Source organism: Panthera leo, chromosome B3 (assembly GCF_018350215.1).
Source record: "Panthera leo isolate Ple1 chromosome B3, P.leo_Ple1_pat1.1, whole genome shotgun sequence".
Lineage (NCBI taxonomy): Eukaryota > Metazoa > Chordata > Mammalia > Carnivora > Felidae > Panthera > Panthera leo.
The window spans coordinates 39327665-39346566 of NC_056684.1; the positions used below are offsets into that span (position 1 = coordinate 39327665).

The 18902-nt window shown below is 39.2% G+C and overlaps 1 protein-coding gene across 9 annotated transcripts in view; it reads left to right on the forward strand.

Moving 5' to 3' along the window:
- Positions 1-6703: 6703 nt before the first annotated feature.
- The window catches only part of DENND4A (DENN domain containing 4A), a 128588-nt gene continuing 116389 nt past the window's right edge, over positions 6704-18902 (forward strand). For 5 of the 9 annotated variants that reach the window (XM_042941668.1, XM_042941670.1, XM_042941672.1 and 2 more), the window contains exon 1: positions 6704-6906. The gene's annotated coding sequence lies outside the window, so the exon portion shown is untranslated. The remainder of the gene's footprint in view (positions 6907-18902) is intronic. The other 4 variants (XM_042941673.1, XM_042941674.1, XM_042941675.1 and 1 more) reach the window with 2 other exon arrangements.

The following is an 18902-nucleotide window of genomic DNA, read 5'->3' on the forward strand; positions in this document are numbered from 1 at the left end:
ATCAATTAGGTGATATTTATTATATTTAAAGTGCTATTAAAATAATTACAAGCAAATATGAACATGAAAACATGCAGAGTTATAAGCAGAGAATATAGAAGAAGGATATCCATTTCTAGGAGAGAGTAAAGTGATGCTGACTTTAGAGAGCCTAAAATAGCCTCAGGAGCAGTTTGGAGATCTTTTTTGTTTTTAATTTAAGTCTTTATTATTAAAAGCCTATTTTTTCCTCCAAATTCCAAGTAAGGTAATTGTTAGGGTTTTCCGCTTCTGGATTAACTTTGCCCTTCATATAAGTACTGTGGTTTGATATAACTAATCAACCCATCTCTCTTTCTGTGCACAGTTGTAGGGGAGCCCAATTCTTATGGACTGCGGAGGCTTAAATTCTCTCAATTAAGAACCACATGTCCTGAATCTGAAAGTGTTCCCACTGAGAGACTGTCTCCACCATACTGAAGAGAGGCACGGGAGAACAACGCATAGGCCCTAATGCCTTGCTCCTCTTAGATAACATCAAGATTGGACAGTGACGAGCTTTTCCACCAAGAATAGAAAGAAAAGGGAGGAGGAAGCTAGCAACCTCAAACTGTGTCTGGAACTGACCATATTTCTTCTTTAGAAAGATTAGCCTGGCAACAAAGGGAAGGCAGGGTTGTAGAGGGAAAGACAGGAGATAGGGAATCCAATGAGTTGATTCCCACAAAATTTCAGGTAAAACAGCAACAAACAAAGACATAAACAACAACAACAACAAAACCAGAGACACAGTTTGAACTAGGTCCGTGGGAATGGAGATTGAGAGGAGGAACAACAGAACAATACAATTAATGTTAAAAAGTGGTATCAGTTGGTTTTGATGATTAAATGTTAGAGAATGAGGGTGAGGAAGAGGAGTTGATTCTTCACAGGCTTTGACTTTCGTGATTGGTGCATGGTGGGTACCATTCAAGAAATTAAAGAAGGTAGGAGAAACAGGTTTGGAGTAAAGATAATGAGTTTCCCTTCAAAAACATGGAGTTTCAGGTGTGCTTGGGACTGAGCTGTCTAGAGGCAACTGAATATACATTCCTGAAGCACAGAAGAGAGGATGGACGAAAGATGTGTCTGTCTCCTAGTCTGATGAATAACAGGGAAAACAGAAGTACTTTATGTTTAAGTGTATTTTTTTCAATTGCAGGGGTTTCCCCTCACTAATAAAAAGGGCATCCCTATTGTCTCCCCTTGCAGGATGCATGTCTGGGCCAATCAAGAAAAAGAAAAGACTTACACTGTCTGATTTGTTCAGCTTCGTGTTTCCCAAATATCCTAGCTGTGACAACAGTGCTGAGTCTGTGAGAAAAGCTGACTCATATTTCCTACAAGTCAGCACAGATATCCATCCTTCCAAATTATTTGAACCTTTGGCCACTCCCAAAGAGAGTCAAAGTGTTGGAACAATTTATGAGCATCCCTTTCATTTGTTGAGAACAATTCTAGCACATGTTATTTTTTTCAGCATGGGGGTGGGGGAAGCTTTTCCCCCACGCCCCAAACAGGGACACCCTTACCTTTCATAGAAAGCCTAGATTCTCTCAGGATTGGCTCAAATGTTATCTATTTGTCATTTTTCATTCCCACAATCAGAATGAATCACTCTACTCTCCCAGTCTGCACAGCAATAATCCCACCATCTAGTGCAGGACTTCTCAGAATGTGATTTTTATTAAAGTGACATGCCTGGGAATATACCTTGGGCCTCAGAGGTACAAGGTGCTTATGTATCTTTCTTTGTTTTCCTTCTGTGCCCAGCATAGCATTCTGTATATAAAATCTGACTGATGTGATTTGTTAAAAGTTATAAAAATACTGCCTTACCATTTAAAGAAAGTTCAGGAGGCATAATTGGCTGTGGACATTGACAGTTAAAAAAACACACTACATACGAATACCTTTCTTTTGCAGATCGTTTGAAAACTAAAAACTGAAATCAGAAGGACTTGTTGAAAGAGGTGAAAGCATTCACTTGATAAGGATGTTGAGAGGTGATAATTTTCAAATTTGAAAAAAGTGCTGAGTCAAAGATATGACTCCTCAGTTGGCCACCAAGAGGCTAGAGACAGCAGTGGCCCAGCCTATTACAGCCCTCCTGTCCCTGGACACTGCTCTCAAGTATCACGTTTAGAATTTGTCATTGACAGCATGACATTCCTCGCTATTCTTGTGAGTTGTTCAAATAATTTGTCGTTCAAAAGTATTTCATCAGATTTGTGTTTTTAAGACATTAAGATAATTTGACCACAGTGCTAATAAATTTCAGTTGGTGGATTAAATACACTAGAATGTCATTCTAACACTGTTGCACGATGAATAGAATTTGGCAACATGTGTTCTGCTTTGGGAAACATCCAAAGAGTTTCTAAAGGACCATAAATCCCTGGTGGAAGGCTTTTGCACCCATAAGGAGGCCCTGTGGCATAGATATCAAGACCGCTTTATAGAAGGCTCCACGTTTTCATTTAAAGACGTGGGAAACTTCTGGTAGAACAATTAAAGGTGAATATGTTTAACAGGTGGAGAGGATTAGGCTGTTCAGCAGCTTGAGCTGCCAGTGCTTTCAACTGTTACTGTTTTCAAAGTTTTCCTTCATGCATCATTCAAACCACAATATTTATTTAAAAAGAACTTTAAGAAATAACCAGATACGGTTCCAGGTGTAAAAAATGACATGATTTCAGAAAAGGCACGAGGCTCAAACGTCTAAGCCACATTTTTCTATGTGGCCCATGTCTGCATTGTTAGACTCCCTTGCCCAAATCACATTTAGGGTTTACGTTTGTTTAACTGTGACTATAGTGACATGCGTGGGATGTTGAGACAACTCAAGATACGACTGTTAAGGGCTCTGAAGTATTTAAAGGCACTTCCTGAGCATACAAATACCGCTTATTGGTTTTCTGCTTTTTAATATGTTCTTTCAGAAAGTGTGATTAAAAAAAACCCCACAACTTCAAACATTTTCAACTTTTGACACTTGTTAGAATCCCATTCTATAAAATGTGCTTGTATGTCCATAATATTTCAATTAGTAAATGTAGATAAAATATATATGTATATATATATAGCCAATTAAAAGAGTGCTTCCTGTTGCTGCCCAAAGAGGAATTGATTAAATAGGTTTCACAACAATTAAAACTGATAAAAGGCTAAATCTGCATCCAACAGGGAAAGAATGGGAGGTTTGCAATTGGACTTCCTTTTTTTTTTTTTTTTTACAGTTTTATTGAAATACAATTGACATACAGGGGACTACACTTATTTATTTATTTACTTCTGAGAGAGAGTAAGCACATGCAAGCACAGGGGAAGGGGCAGGAGAGGGAGAGAGAATCTTAAGCAGACTCCATTTTCAGTATGGAGCCTGACAGGGAGGGTTGGGTGGGCTCATCCCACAACCCTAGGATCATGACCTGAGTCGAAATCAAGAGTTGGACGCTTAACTGACTGAGCCACCCAGGCACCCCTATACATATTTAAAGTGTGCAACTTGGTAAGTATGACATAGGTATACTCCTGTGAAACCATCCTCATAGTGGACATAGATGGACACATCCATCATCCCCCCAAATTCCCTTTACACCATAACTGGTACTTTTATGGCCCATACCATATATGGCTCTTCATACCATAATCTCTCCTTTGCAATCACTGACTGGCCTATGTTGGGGATAAAAACACTGTGGGTACATGGGCAGCAGGAGGAAGGGTCCAGCCTGGAAAAGATATTTAGGTTTTGGTTTAATGGAGTTAAAATGCTGCATGTAGAATGTGCTTAAATAATAAAGTTATTGACTTACAGTATTTTCAGGTCAAAAATAATCTTGATCTTTGGATCTTCATAACTTTACCAAATGTTTGATTATTTGAAATGTGGCAAAGACTTGCTGCCTTCTTTCTTGCCCTTTTATAAACCATTCCTCACAGAAGAGTGATTTTTAAAATTAAATTTACCCAGAGCTGGAATCACTTCTATTTTAATGAAAAATAATGGCATCAATTAGACATGCATTTAGAGAAGTTGTAGATAAAAGGAAGGGCACGTTGTCTGGGCCATTTTGGAGCGAACATTTACAAGGCCATAGAACATATTTTATGGTCAGAGAACACAACTTTTCAATGTTAAAAATTAATTAATCAGTACTTCTTCTTATTATTATGTGTTAGCCATCTGAGCTAAAAACTTACACTAATCCTTATTTCTTGGGTGGTGGTTTCTAAATTTACATGGAATGGTCCATTGAACCCTTCCATGGGAACAAACCATCCTATTGATCACCAGGGCCATTTTCCATTTTGGGGGGAGAACTCACCAGATACCTTTAAAAAAACATACATATTTTAAAAGGTAGAATAGGAATTATTGTTTACTGGGTAGAGTTTCAGTTTGGGATGATGAAAAAGTTCTGGAGATGGATGGTGGTCATGGGTGCACAGCAGTGTGAATGTACTTCATGCCAATGAACTGTACACTTAGAAATAGTTAAAATAGTTAATTTTATGTTATGTATAGTTTGCCCAAATAAAAAGACAATAATTCATGTCTTGATAGCAAATTTCATTAGAAAGTGCACAGCTAAGTACTTAAAAATACATTTGGAACTACAATATCAAGAAACCACACACTTACGGGGTATCTGGCTGGCTCGGTCAGTGGAGCATAAGACTTCTGATATCAAGGTTGTAAGTTTGAGCCCCATCTTGGGGGTAGGGATTATTTACAAATAAAATGTTAAGAAAAAAAGGAACTACACACTTATAACAGTACATATTCTTTTCCTTAGTAGCACACTGTACAAAAACAGTTAAGAATGACTGCTATGGATTATTACTTGCAATAAAAACAAACACCACTAAACACACTTCTCAAATAGCACTGATTAGGCAACTTTAAGTGACATTAACGTGACATACAAAACACTTAGAAACAACTTACGTTATTTAACAATTTTCAGTGAAAGTAGTATTTTTCTGTATAGAGGCTTATGTGATGCTCACACATTTTTAATAAGGAAACTGAAGATCAGAACATATAATTTGTCCAACTTAGTGTTGAACAGGTTCAACCTCAGGTTCTTTTTGTTTTGTTTTACTTGAAACCCAGTTCTTTGGCCATATGTCACCTGAAATATAGACATGCCTAAAATATAGACATGGATGTCATACCATAAACATCACTGTTTCTGATTTCCTTGTTCTAATGGTTTTCAGTTGCAATTACAATAAAATCTGATATCATTTCTGTATTTTCCTAGGAACTGGGGGAATGGGCCCTCAATCACCTCTCCAGGCTCATTCCAGGCTCCTCTCTATACTTTGGATTCCCCAGCACCAAAGACACCACTCATTTCTAATACCTTATTACCACAGATCCTTTGTACATTCATTCCCTGTGTCTCAAACAGTTTTCCAGGACATTTCTCACATTACTGACTCCTCATCCCTCAGATGAGCCTTTCCTGACCACTCTGTTGATGTTGTTTTTTTAATCTATCCTACTATTTTCTCTCCCAGATTTCTGTTCATAACCTTTATACATGTTTTCCCCCAAAATGTGTGAATTATTTATTGTCCCTCCTTTCCCCACTAGTCTGTCAGTTCCATGAAAGCGGGCCTTTTTCTGTTTCCCACTAAGCTTTGTCGCTCAGCATTTGTTTGCATTTCAATGAATGTTTGTTGACTGAATGAATGAATACAATGGAAGAAATGGAGATAGGAAATACAGCGGTAAACTTGGTTAATAAAAGGAATTAATGCCTAATCTGCACAATTTAGAAAGTTGATTTGAAACCAAAGGGATTTTTAGGGTCCTACTTCTGCCTTCATTTGACGACCATGGAGTACTCATTGAGTACTTACTTTCAGGCACTACACTAGGCCTGACATGTATTATACCATTTAACCCTCAGAGCAACCCTGTGGCGGTAATCAAACTTCATTACTCTCATTTCTTAGAGGCAATTTGCCAACACCCACTAATGGTGGAGCCATAGCCAGGTTTAAGTAGGCCATATCCCATTAATCCAATGTAATCGACACCCCTTCAGTCAACAATAGATGTTTTATCAACGTACTTTTCAGAGAACCCCCTAGAATTCCCCATTTTACCTGACTTTCAGTATCTTGGGACCGAAACCTACTAGGTGGTTGCTAAACCCTCGGGGGTTTTCCTGGGGGAATCTGAGAGCCCTTGTTGTAGGGGCAGCCGCTCAGACAATCGTGCCTAGCTCTGGCTAGGCAATGTCAGGACTCCAGGGGCCGCTGGGGAGGAAGGAGGAAACAGGTCGGTTAGCCCAAGACAGATCCCGACGCTCCTGGTGGTGAAAGGGGAAGGGAAGGTGTGTCTCACCCACGCCCGCCTCGGGCTCGGGATCTCCCGACCGCAGGGGGAACTAGCGCGCATTTCCCCAACTACTGCTTGCGTCACGGGTGAGCGCGGCTCAGCCCCGCCCACCTTCTCCGCCCTTTGAAAATCAGGCGCTAGGACCCCACGACCATCAAGCCGGCGCTGCTCCGCCCCCTCGGGCTGGGCCTGGTTCCCGATTGGCCCTTGTGGCCCGCGATCCCCGCCCCTGCCCCTCCGTCACTGCCAAGATGGCACCGGTCGCAGCGGCGGCGGCCGCGGCGGCTGGAGCCAGAGAAGGAGGCGGAGGCAGCAGCGGCTGCGAGGGGAGGGGGAGTCCCGTCTGACTGAGACGGCAGGCCTGGGCGGGCGGGGGTGCCGCGCAGGGCGGAGCGCCGGGCTGGGGATGAGCTAAGCGGGTTCAGAGCGCCGCGGCATCCAGCCCCTCGTGTCCCGCCGCCGTCGGGAGGGGACAGTGCACCACTCTCCAAGCTCGACCCGTTGCTCGCGCTGGAGCCAGCGGTGAGGTGAGTGCGGGGGTAGCGGCGCGGACAGCAGCTGCATGTGGAGCTGTCACGGCCCGGAGCGGTGACAGCGGTGGTCTCGAGAGCGGGGTCGCCCGGGCTCGGAGAGGTGGCACGGATGGCCGCGACCTCCGCCCGGGGGCGTTTCAGAGCCGGGCCGTCCTCCGCGGGCTAGGTCCGCTCTGGGATGGCACGGCGGTGCTGAGAGTAGCGCCCGCACCTCTGTGTCGGACGCATGGGGGGCTCTGGTGTTTTCATTCCAGATTTTCTATTCCGGGCTGGCTTGGGGCTCCGGTTGTTGGGAGGTGGGAGTGGGGTGGGGGCGGGGGCGGTGAGAGGGGAGGTCCTGGAGCTCGGATTTTTGACAAGCCCGTTACGTAAGACGGAGGTGGCCTTCCGGAATCCCACCTGCTCGATATTTTAAACGGGCAGCAGCGGGAGCCTGGCGGGGCCCCAGAGGCCCGATTTTCTCCTAGGGGTCTGCTTAGGTAACCCCGGCCAGCGTGGGCCGGGCTAGCGTTCAAGTTGGTCACTAGCTTTTTTTTTTTTTTTTTCGTTTTTTTTTGGGGGGGGGGGAGGGGGTAAACGTTCCTCGTCGCCACCATTCCCTTTGAAGTTTATCGCTTTCGGGAGGGTGGGGGGAGCTTGTGATCTAAAACTGGGTCGCAGCGACAGTTTTTCATTATCGTGCTTTTAAATGACAGATGTGGTGGAAGATTTTTGTTATTGTTCCAGAGTGCTTTTAATTCAAACGTATGGTTACGCCTGGAGCCTTAGAGAAGGGTTTTTGTCTTACAGGACAGTTATTTGTTGTTTGCAACAGCAGGACAGGCATCAGTCAACAGGCATGTATTTATTTGAGGAGAAAACGCGTGTCAGCCAGCTAGAGACTCGTGAGGACAGAAATTGTATTGCTCCCTGAATATGTTATTCTTTAAAATGCATTATACGTTAATGAAAATAATAGCCCAAGTGTAAAAGAAACAATTTTACAAGATTGTAAGCTGTTGTTTGTTGTATATAGTCACTATTTTCTGCTTGCTCTAGCCTACCTCTTCTCGTCTTGGGGGAAGGAGGCAGAGACACCTGTAAACAGCGTAGCCCAGGTTACACTAATCTATTGTAGTACACTTGAGATTATTGTAAAAAGTAGTCTCTGGGGGACCCAAGGTTAGGTAATAAGTGAGGACTCTTGGGCAAGTTACTCAGTTTATGTTTAGAGCAGATAGTTCTGGGATTCAGCTTTTGAAAACTTAAGTATACAGAATTTCTAAGCTATTTGAACCCTGGTTGAACTTATAATGAAACAAAAGATTGTATGTGGCTTCTTTTATGGGAACTTTGTTTTGTTTTGGCCAGAATTAGACATTTTGGGCAACGGTTACTTCATTTTCACAATTTCCCTTTGAATTGCACCTCTTAATAGGAGTCCACAATAGCATATATCCTCCTTCTCCTCATCATTATATATACTATATGTTACATAATTTTCTTTTTCTGAATGAATAAACATAGACTTACTTCATTGTGGAATTTTTAAAGAATGTACTTTTTAGGAAAATTAATTGATCTTGACACCAGCCCAATTGAACTAAATATGAGTAAATTTTGGCCTGAGTTTTAAATTTATGTACACAAATTTGCACTTTTGAAAATTGGTGAAGCGATATAAATTTTTTGTTTGTGCAAGAGAGCCAGGAAGCTGATGCTGATTTGTTCTGAACTTTTCCACATGAATTACCGCTGGCTTAAATAGTTATTGATTCTTAAGCTCCTGGAACTGTTGGCCTATTTATGGTAACTTGAAGAATATTTGGAATAATTGGGAAGCTATAAGAGGGAATAGAGTATATGACATTTATTAACTTGTTCAAAAATAATAAAAATCATGGCAGAATTGTAAAAGAAAACTTTTCTTTGTCGTTGAGTGATATTATTTACACTATCTTTTTGTTTGCAGATTTTTTCTAAGCCATCCACTTACCATGGAAACCTGGATTTAAGAACTGATACAGATAGAGATGTATATTACAAATCTTATATTATTCCTATTTAAGTTGATGGCTCATTATTCCAAGTGGAAAACAACAGGGGCTGTAGCAAGAAAATTGACTTGTTATTTTCATCCTCTCTGATGTCAGAGACTTATCTTGGGACTTTCCTCTTGCTTACTAGATGTGAAAGATGAAATGACTTAAGAAAAGTTGATAAAAACTTCTTACTTGTTTAATACCCTAGATTATTGATCATTGCTCAGTAGAATTTGTGACTTGGGGGAAGTGAAGCACTCCACATTTTATTATCGTACATCATAGCTATCACTTTGAATTCTAAAACAGTGGTGTAGAACTTTACACTAAACAGGATTAATTTACATAGTTTATTACTATAATGGTGAAAAATTTACAGTAGTCAAAATACCATATAATAGAGGAATAGTGAAACTAACGATAATCCATGCAGTTATTAAAAGTCACGTTTTTGGAAATATTTACTGGCATGAGAAAGTACAATATAATGTTGAGAAAAAAATCAGAACATAAAGAATATGCTTTGTTATTATTTATAACATATCACATACAAATGGCAAAATCATTGGCAGGAAATAAATATTTTAAGAAAATATTAAAAGATGTCTGGATGATGGGATTGTAGGTGATTTTTATTTTAGTGTTTATACTTTTTTCTGTCTTCTGAATAGTATTACTCTGGTAATCACAAAGGTGACATTAAAATATTTTCAAGGGTCATAGGAGAAAATCCTAAAAATCCCACAAAGCCACTGCTCCAATAGACTATCTTATGATTCATTATTAGAAAGATAACTCAAAACATGGTGCTTACGCAGTACACGGTAATGGAAGGAGCTAATAATTTAGGTGAAGGCACATGGTTACCAGCACCAACTTGGTAGTGGTTTTACAGATGTAGTTGCTTATATTAATGCACATTGTTACTGTCCAACCTCTTTTCTGTGTGGATCTTACACCCAAACTACTTTATATTGACAGTGCCACCTATTGATGGACTGCTTGACTCCATCGTTTCCTCTGTACCTCATCAGTGAGTAGGCAGCGGGTTTTGAATGTTTATGAGGTGCCAGGTATTTTGCTAGTCACTGAGGATACACAGGTGAATGAAGCATGATTTCTGTCCTCAAACTCTGGTTGAGAACCCCTTCTTTTCTTCTTGGGCCGTCAGTGCGTACTGTGTACTCTGCTTTCCCAGTATTTTTTTCCTGGTGGTCATACCCTCTTTTAACTTTCTTTATGGGAAAATATATTTTGAGTTCCAAACAACCAATTTAGGAATAAATTTTTGGAGCATTATTTGTGTGCTGGGGAATTTTACATTCAGAAGGGCCACATGTATGTTCATCTATGGCTATTACTGTTAATTTTAAAGTGTATGACAATTTCTCAGTACCTCCTTGCTTCCTTCTTTTAAAAAGCATAAACAAGTAAAGACCAACAGAGAGAAGAGACAAACTATCAAGGGAAAAGGGGGGGGGGGGCGCCTGGGTGGCTCAGTCAGTTAAGTGGCCAACTTCAGATCAGGTCATGATCTCACAGTTTGTGGGTTCAAGCCCTGCATCGGGCTCACAGCTCAGAGCCTGGAGCCTGCTTCAGATTCTGTGTCTTCCTCTCCTATGTCCCTCCCCTGCTCATGCTCTATCTCTCTCAAAAAAATAAAATAAACATAAAAAAAATTAAAAAGGTGGAGAGATATCAGGGGAGTTTTCCTACTGGTGTTATACTTTATTTTCACTGAGAATAGTCAGTCATCAAAATGTATAGTATGATATACTGTTTCTGGTATGCTTTTAGTATCTCTTTGGATCCTTATAAAAATGGATTTTCCATATACATACATACATTAACTCACAGTTTAGCTTTTTTCCTTTCCAAATAAAAGCTGAAATAGGAAGATTGGAAATTTCTTAAATTTCTTTTTATTTTTCCTGTAATATTTTGTAGATGAGACATTATTATTTTTGAAAAGCTTTAAAAATGTAGAAAATTACCCAAAAGAGTGGTAAGCACACATATACTCACCATAAAAAGTGTTAACATTTTTTCATTTTTGCTTCAGATATATAGACGTAGGTATAGACCTATATGTGTATATGTATATTTAAGTTTATATATATGAGTATAAATATATATACATATATATATACTCATATATATGAGTATATATACATAAATATATATATAAGTATATTTAATTATATATACATAAATGTATATATAAGTATATATATTTATGTGTGTGTGTGTGTATATATATATATATATATATATATATATATATATATATTTAAGTTTATTTATTTTGAGAGAGAGAGATTGAGAATGTGAGTAAGCAGGGGAGGGGCAGAAAGGGAGAGAGAGAATCCCAAGCAGGAGCCTCACTGACAGTGCGGAGCCCAACGTGGGGCTCAAACTCATGAACCATGAGATCATGATCTGAACTGAAATCAAGAGTTGGACACTTAACCCACTGAGCCAACCAGGCGCCCCCAGATATAATTTTAATATAAAAGATTTATGTATATCACAGTTATCACACTGAAGACTAACAGAGCAGGTAGAACTTTATACTGTACTCAAACAGTGCTGATCAAGTTAAGGCCCTTTTGTTCTCCCCAGTTTCATCCTTCCTGCCTCTCTCTTCATAATCCCTCCCAGAGGCAATTGTTATAATAAATTTGATGTGTATCCTTCCATTTTACCTTTTCATAAACTTCATATGTGAACAGTACCTGGCATTGTTTTCAGTGCTTTTGAAGAGCTGTGGGCATTGGAGCCATACTCCCTTGATTTAAATCTTGACAGCTATTTAATAGTTTTGTGACCTTAGGCAAATTTTAAAATCTTTGCATGCCTCCAATGTCCTCATCTATCAAATAGGGATAATGGATCTACCTATCTCACAAGGTTGTTTTAGAAAGCAAGTGAGTCTGTTTATATAAGATGCTTAAAACTGTGCCTGGCGCTTATTATTATTTTTTTTAATGTAACTTAAGCAGCTGTTAATGTGATTTTATTGTGGTATACATATTTTGAAACTTGCTTTTTTAATTTTTACCCCCCTCCCCATCCTTGTCAGCCCTCTAGGTCTAGCTCACTTATGTTGACTGGTGTAGTGTTCCGTTAAATAAATATACTGCAATTTATCATTTGCTAAATCTAATTTAATATTTAGATTGTTTTTTTATTTTTTATGTATTATAACAGTGCCTCATGAACATCCTTCTATCTTCTGAAGCACATACCAGTTTCTCCACGTCATATACCTAATTGTCAAATTGCTGGGTCTTAGGATAGAAGCCTCTTTCCCTGGATAGGATATTTATGGGATATTGACGAATAATTTCTGTTCCTTCATATCCTTACCAACATTTAATGTTGTCATACTTTTGATTTTTTCCCATCTAATTCATGTGAAATCGCATTTCATTTTCTGTTTTTATTTTCTTTCATCTTTCTTATGCATGAGCATTTTTAGTTACCTCTTAAGTGATTTGCCTATACCTGTCCTTTACACATTTTCTATTGGGTTGTATTTTTTTCCTTTTTTTTAATGATTTGTGGGTGGTTTTTTGGTTTGTTTGTTTTTAAATATATTAAGATAGTTACAAATGTTAGTGAAGTTTGTTTGTTGGTAAAGTTTGTTTTTATTTGTTTTTTGAAGTTTCTAGATTTTTTGAACAGTGACCATTAAGGACCCAGGTTTTTGTAAATTTTATAGTGTAGTATATTATTAGTGAATTTTCCAATGTATTTTCTTACAGTATGTAGCTACATTTTTCTCCTTCTGAAAGTATGGGAAATGTTTCAGCAATGTACTGTGAATATATTTTGCCTAAAACTATTTAAACTTTTAGGACCTCAAAAACCAGGTAGAATCTTTACTAATATTAGTATGACAATTTTTTTTTTCTTTAATCCAAAATATGAGTCCTGCTTAGAGGAGAGTTTTCTGCTCCTAAAGTGCATACCAACTAAAAATGTACACAAATTAAATGACTGTAGTTACATGTCCAATATTAGAAACTATTCATCAATATTGAGATTGTTTTGCACAGTATTAACTTTATTTCTCTTGCTGTCCAACCTACTATACATGACTTACAGGACTAAAATCAGTCTGGTTAAGAGAATAGCTTCCCTATTATTACTGTTATTTTAAATAAACCTAATTTTAGAGTAGTTTTATATTTACAGAAAAGTTTCAGGGAGTTACCACTTACCCTGCACCCAGTTTCCCCTGTTGTTAATATCTGACATTTCTGTGTTACATTTGTTACAACCAAGCAACCAACATTGGGACATTACTATTAACTGAAGTCCATATGTTACTCCAATTCATTAGTTTTTACCTAATGTCTCTTCTGGGTTCCAGAATACCACAGTACATTTATTTGTGCCATTTCCTTTGGCTCCTGTGGGCTGTAACAGCTTCTCAAATTTTCCATGTTTTTGATGACCTTGACAGGTTTGAGGAGTTTGGGTCAGATATTTTGTAGAGAGTACCCCAGTTTGGGTTTGTCTGATATTTTTCTCAGTGTTAGCCTGAGGTATAGGTTTGGGGGAGGATGACCACAGAGGTAAAAATGCCATTCTAATTACATCATCTGAAGGGTACATACTATCACTATGACTTAGCAGTGTTATTTTAATTTTTTTATTTTTAAAAAATGTTTATTTATTTTGAGATACAGAACGTGCTCACACGAGTTGGGGGGAGGGTGCAGAGAGAGAGAGAGAGAGAGAAAGAATCCCAAGCAGGCTCCGCTTGATGCCAGGGCTCATTTTCACAACCTAGAGGTCAGGACCTAAGCCTGTATCAGGAGTCTTGGATGCTCAACCGCCTGAGCCACCCTGGTGCCCCTGCGCTGATATTTTTAGCCTCAATTACCTGGTTGAGGCAGTGTTGCCAAGTGTCTCTACTGTAAACTTTTCCCATACTCTACTTTTTGGAAGCAAGTCATTTGTGGAAACCATACTCAGTGTGTGGAGAATTGGGTTCCAACTCCTTGAAGGGGAAATATCTGCAAAATTATTTGGAATTCTTTGTAAGGGAGGTTTTTCTCTTTTCCCCCATTATTTTTTATTCAATCCATATGTAGTGCTGGATATTCATTTTATAACTTTGGGTTATGATCCTCTACCATTTTATGTTATTGCTTAAGTTGTTCTGCCTCTTTCAGGTTAGTTCCTGTGACCAGTAAGACATATTGGTATTATTATTATTATTATTATTATTATTATTATTATTATTGGCACTTCTTTACTTTCTGGCACTAGGAACAATATGCCCCAAACTCATCTTGTGTATTCCCTGCCTCAGTCCCCCAGTCAGCTATTTCTCCAAGGATCCCTGGTTACTTCTACTAGAGAATGATATTAGAAACCAAGATCTGGTTTCTGGGTGTGCTCATTGCTGCAGGGATATCATCGCTTTTAGGCTTTCTCAGTGCACAGACCTAGGAAGTATATGTATGCATATTAATGCACATATACAAACATACAACTCTTTTTTTTTTTTTTTTAATCTATCTGAAGCTAAACATGAATTTATACTGTTACCTTTGACTCTACTTCACTGCCTTCTGGTTCATCCTACCTGTACACTCTTGCTTAGCTATAACCTCTGTCTCCAAAAGTAAGAAACCGGACTCTCACCGTTTGCCATCTATTTACTTATTTGGCCAGTCCTGTCATACATGTACAATAGAAACAACTGTACCAACTAGAGCAGATTTTTTAGAGTTTTTATTTATTTTGAGAGAGGGAGAGAGCATGTGTGTGTCTGAGTATGGGAGGGCAGAGAGAGAGGGAGAAGAGAGGTGTCCCCCCCCCCCAAGTAGAGCAGTTATATGTACAGTTCTTTTGTCTCTACTCTTAGAGTTTCTAGTGAAAACACTGTTTTTCACAGTTACTGAGGTCAGAACTTTGCAGAACCTTTTTTCCCCCATCTTCCATATTTTAATTTTACTTTTTATAAATTAGTCTAAATTACACAGTAATTACATCTTATCAAAAATTTACCAAAGCTCAGGGGCATCTGGGTGGCTCAGTCAGTTAAATGTCCCACTTCGGTTCAGTTCATGATCTCACAGTTTGTGCTTAACTGGCTGAGCCACCCAGGCACTCCTGTCTTACAGTTTGTGAATTCAAGTCCACATAGGGCTCTCTGCTGTCAGAGAAGAGCCCACTTTGGATCCTCTGTCCCCCTTTCTCCCTGCCCCTGCCCCACTCGTGTTCTCACTCAAAAATAAACATTTTTAAAAATTTATCAAAATGTAAAAAGTCAACAAAACTTCCCTTGCTTAATTATAGACCCTTAGTTTTGTATGGCTTCCCTCCCCTGCTACTTTTGGGGCCAAAAAAAAAAAAAAATCTCTGAAAGTAATATTTCTTGAGGTTTAGTCAGAACGGTACTCCTTCATTTGGTTATTAGTTGACATCTTTATGATTTGGACTGAGAGTTTTTATAGCTTCAAATATTTTTAATAGCACATGTTGAGATGTGCCATTAAGTGAAGTGAAGTTTTGGAGATGATTGCAAGCAAACAATTATATAATTGAGTGCTCAGAATGTACCTGTATTCTTACAGTAATTTTATGCGGATTAACTCATTTAATTCCCTCAAGAAGTCTATGAGGTAAGTACTTTATTATTTTGCCTCTTTTAAAGATGAGGAAGACACCGAGAGATGAAGCAGTTTGTCCAATGTCACATGGCTAGTTGGTGGCGGAGCCAGAATGCGAGTGCAGCCAGGCTGACCGCGGAGCCTGCATTATCCATCACTTTGCTGTATTACCTCCAATTAAACAAGAGAGGTGGAAAGAAGGATAAGAGTTATGAAGGAAGTCAACCAGGATGAGAGGAGAGAATGACCGAGAGAGGGTACTTCCTCCGGAAGTCCTTTCTCAGGAGATGATATTGACAGATGAGAGAGTCAGTTATGTGACGAGCTGAGGAAAGAGGGATCCTTGTGGGACAGCATCAGGTGCAAAGCCTTGCAGTACAAAGGAGTTTGGGATGAGAATAGAAAGGCGCTCAGGGTGGCTAAGTGTAGTGAGCAAATGCAAAAAATAATAATAATAAACGTGTAGTGCTTATTATATGTGACGCTCGATGCGGTAAGTCATTTAGGAATCCAAATAACCCATTGTCTCAATTTTATAGATGAGGAAATTGACAGAGTACTCTGCGTTGGCTGAAATTACCTCTTCTTCTCCCACTTTTTGTTTATCCACTGCGGTCTACTTTCTACTTCTTCATATTATTATGAAGTATTAATTTCTACTTCTACTTCTTCATATTATTAAACTTGCTCTTGCTGAAGTAAAGAATAATACTTTGGGCCCTTTTCTCATGAAACTCCACCCCTTGACTTCCACCATGCTGCCCTCTTCTGCTTATCTTGCTTATCCCATAAGAAGCGGTGTTCTTGGGGTTGGCTCATTGCGCTTCTCAGCCTTCACATTTTCCTTGGTAGGTCACAGTTACCTCTGTGGATTCAGTTACCATATATCTACCAATTACTTGCCAAGCTGTTTTCCCAGCATTAGCATCTTTCCAAAGCATCAGATATCCTATCTAACTCCTTACTTATCTTCACCTCAAACTCCACTTGTCCAAACTGAATTTACCTGCCTAAAATTTTGCTTTGATCTGTTGTCTTCCAAAGACATCATAATCTGCTGTTGACTTCATCATCCAAGGAACTTAGGAGTCATTCAGGATTCCTCCCCCTCTTTCTCTCTCATTCCCATCCATTCATTTTCTGAATTCTATTGGCTTTATCTCCTAAATATATTTCTGAATCAGTCCCTTCCCTAGCATCCCTGTTTTAACCTCTGCCTTATTAGGATCTACTTCCTTACTTTTGCACTGGTTTTCCTGTCTTCAGTTTCATCTCCCTGAGATTCAACTTATCAGAATTGCCAGATGGGTGTGTCTAACATGCAGTTTGAAGGTTCATCATTGACTCCCATTGTCAGCTGGATAAAGTTGCACTCCTTACCATGTCATTAAGACTGACCATGGTTTGGCCTCTGACTGGTTCTCTAATCTTAACCTTTATAATTTCTGCTTTTCATTTTCCACTCTAGCCATACAGAACTACTTGCTGAAGATTCCTTGAATGTACAGCTATTTCTCAATTGTTGACCATGGCTTACATAGTCTTTCTGCTTGGAATGACTTCATTTTCTCCTTCCCTTTTCCTTTTGCGTATCTAACTCTTTTGCATCTTTTAAGACTCAGCCTAAGCATTCCTTCCTCTAGAAAGTCTTCTCAGACCCATACTCTTGACTGGATTATCAAGTCCCTCGTGAAATAATCTATTACTAACTGTGTTATATCTCAGGCACCTAGAAACAGTGCCTGGCACAGGGAAGGAAGTTACTCCATAAGAGTTTTTTTTTTTTTTTTTTTAAGTTTATTTATTTTTGAGACAGAGAGAGAACATGAACGGGGGAGGGTCAGAGAGAGAGGGAGACACAGAATCTGAAGCAGGCTCCAGGCTCTGAGCCATCAGCCCAGAGCCCGACGCGGGGCTCGAACTCACGGACCACGAGATTGTGACCTGAGCCGAAGTCGGACGCTTAACCGACTGAGCCACCCAGGCGCCCTCAAAAGCGTCCCTCCATAAGAGTTTTTTGAGAGACGCCCAGGCGTCCCTCCATAAGAGTTTTTTGAGAGAATGATTGTAGTATTGGAGAGGTAATATAAAGTAGTTGGTTGTGAACCCAGAATGTCAGGGATTGAAACCTGACCTTGCTCTTTGATTATCTGTGTTATCTCTCTGTACCTCCATTTCTTCCCTGGTAAAATGGGAATAGTGAATTCTTCCTAAGATTATTGTGAAACTTAAATCTGTTAATTCAAGTAAGCACTCAGAACAGTGTCTGGCACTCAGTAAATATTCAGTAGATACTCTTTATAGCTCCTGTTGCTATATTTAAAAAAATTTTTTTAACGTTTATTTATATTTGAGAGACAGAGAGAGAGAGAGAGAGTGTGCGCACGCACACTTAAGCAGGGGAGGGGCAGAGAGAGAGGGAGACACAGAATCCAAAGCAGGCTTCAGGCTCTGAGCTGTCAGCACAGAGCCCTATGCAGGGCTCAAACTCCCAAGCTGTGAGATCATGATCTGAGCCGAAGTTGAACACTTAGCTGACTGAGCCACCCAGGAGCCCCAGGATGTTTAACTTATATATCTGTGTCTCCTCACCAACCTGGAATTAGCAAATGAATGAACAAAGCAACCAATTGTGGGTTTTTAAATGAAAGATACATTACTAGCTTTTGAGACTGTCATGGCAAGTTGACCATTAGTCTTTATAGTAGCTCCAACATTTGGTGTTTTATTACAAATTTGAAGTCGGCATTAATGAGGATTAGTATTTCTTAATTTTACTTAATTATTTAAATTTCACCACACTTAAAAACAAATTTTGAGTATACTTAACACACAACTTTACATTAGTTTTGAGTGTACAACAGTGATTTGACTTCTATATTATGCTCTGCTCACCTTAAGTGTAGCTACATGTGTCACCAAACAACACTATTACAATAGCATTGATTTTATTCACTGTGCTGTGCCTTTTATTCCTGTGACTTATTCATTCCATAATTGGAAGCCTGTATCTCCTTCTCCCCTTCACACATTTTGCCCATCCCCCACTCTCATGCCTCTGGCAAACACAAGTTTGTTCTCTGTATTTATAGGTCTGATTCTGCTTTTTTTAAATTTATTTACTTATGTATTTATGTTTTCTTAGATTCCACTTATGAGTGAAATCATATGGTATTTGTTTTTCTCAGCCTGACTTACATCACTTAGCAAAATATCCTCTAGGTTTATCCATGTTTGTCACAAATGGCAAAATCTCATCCTTTTTTATGGCTACATAATGTTTATACACACACACACACACGCACACACACACATCTTTCTTATCAATTCTTCTATA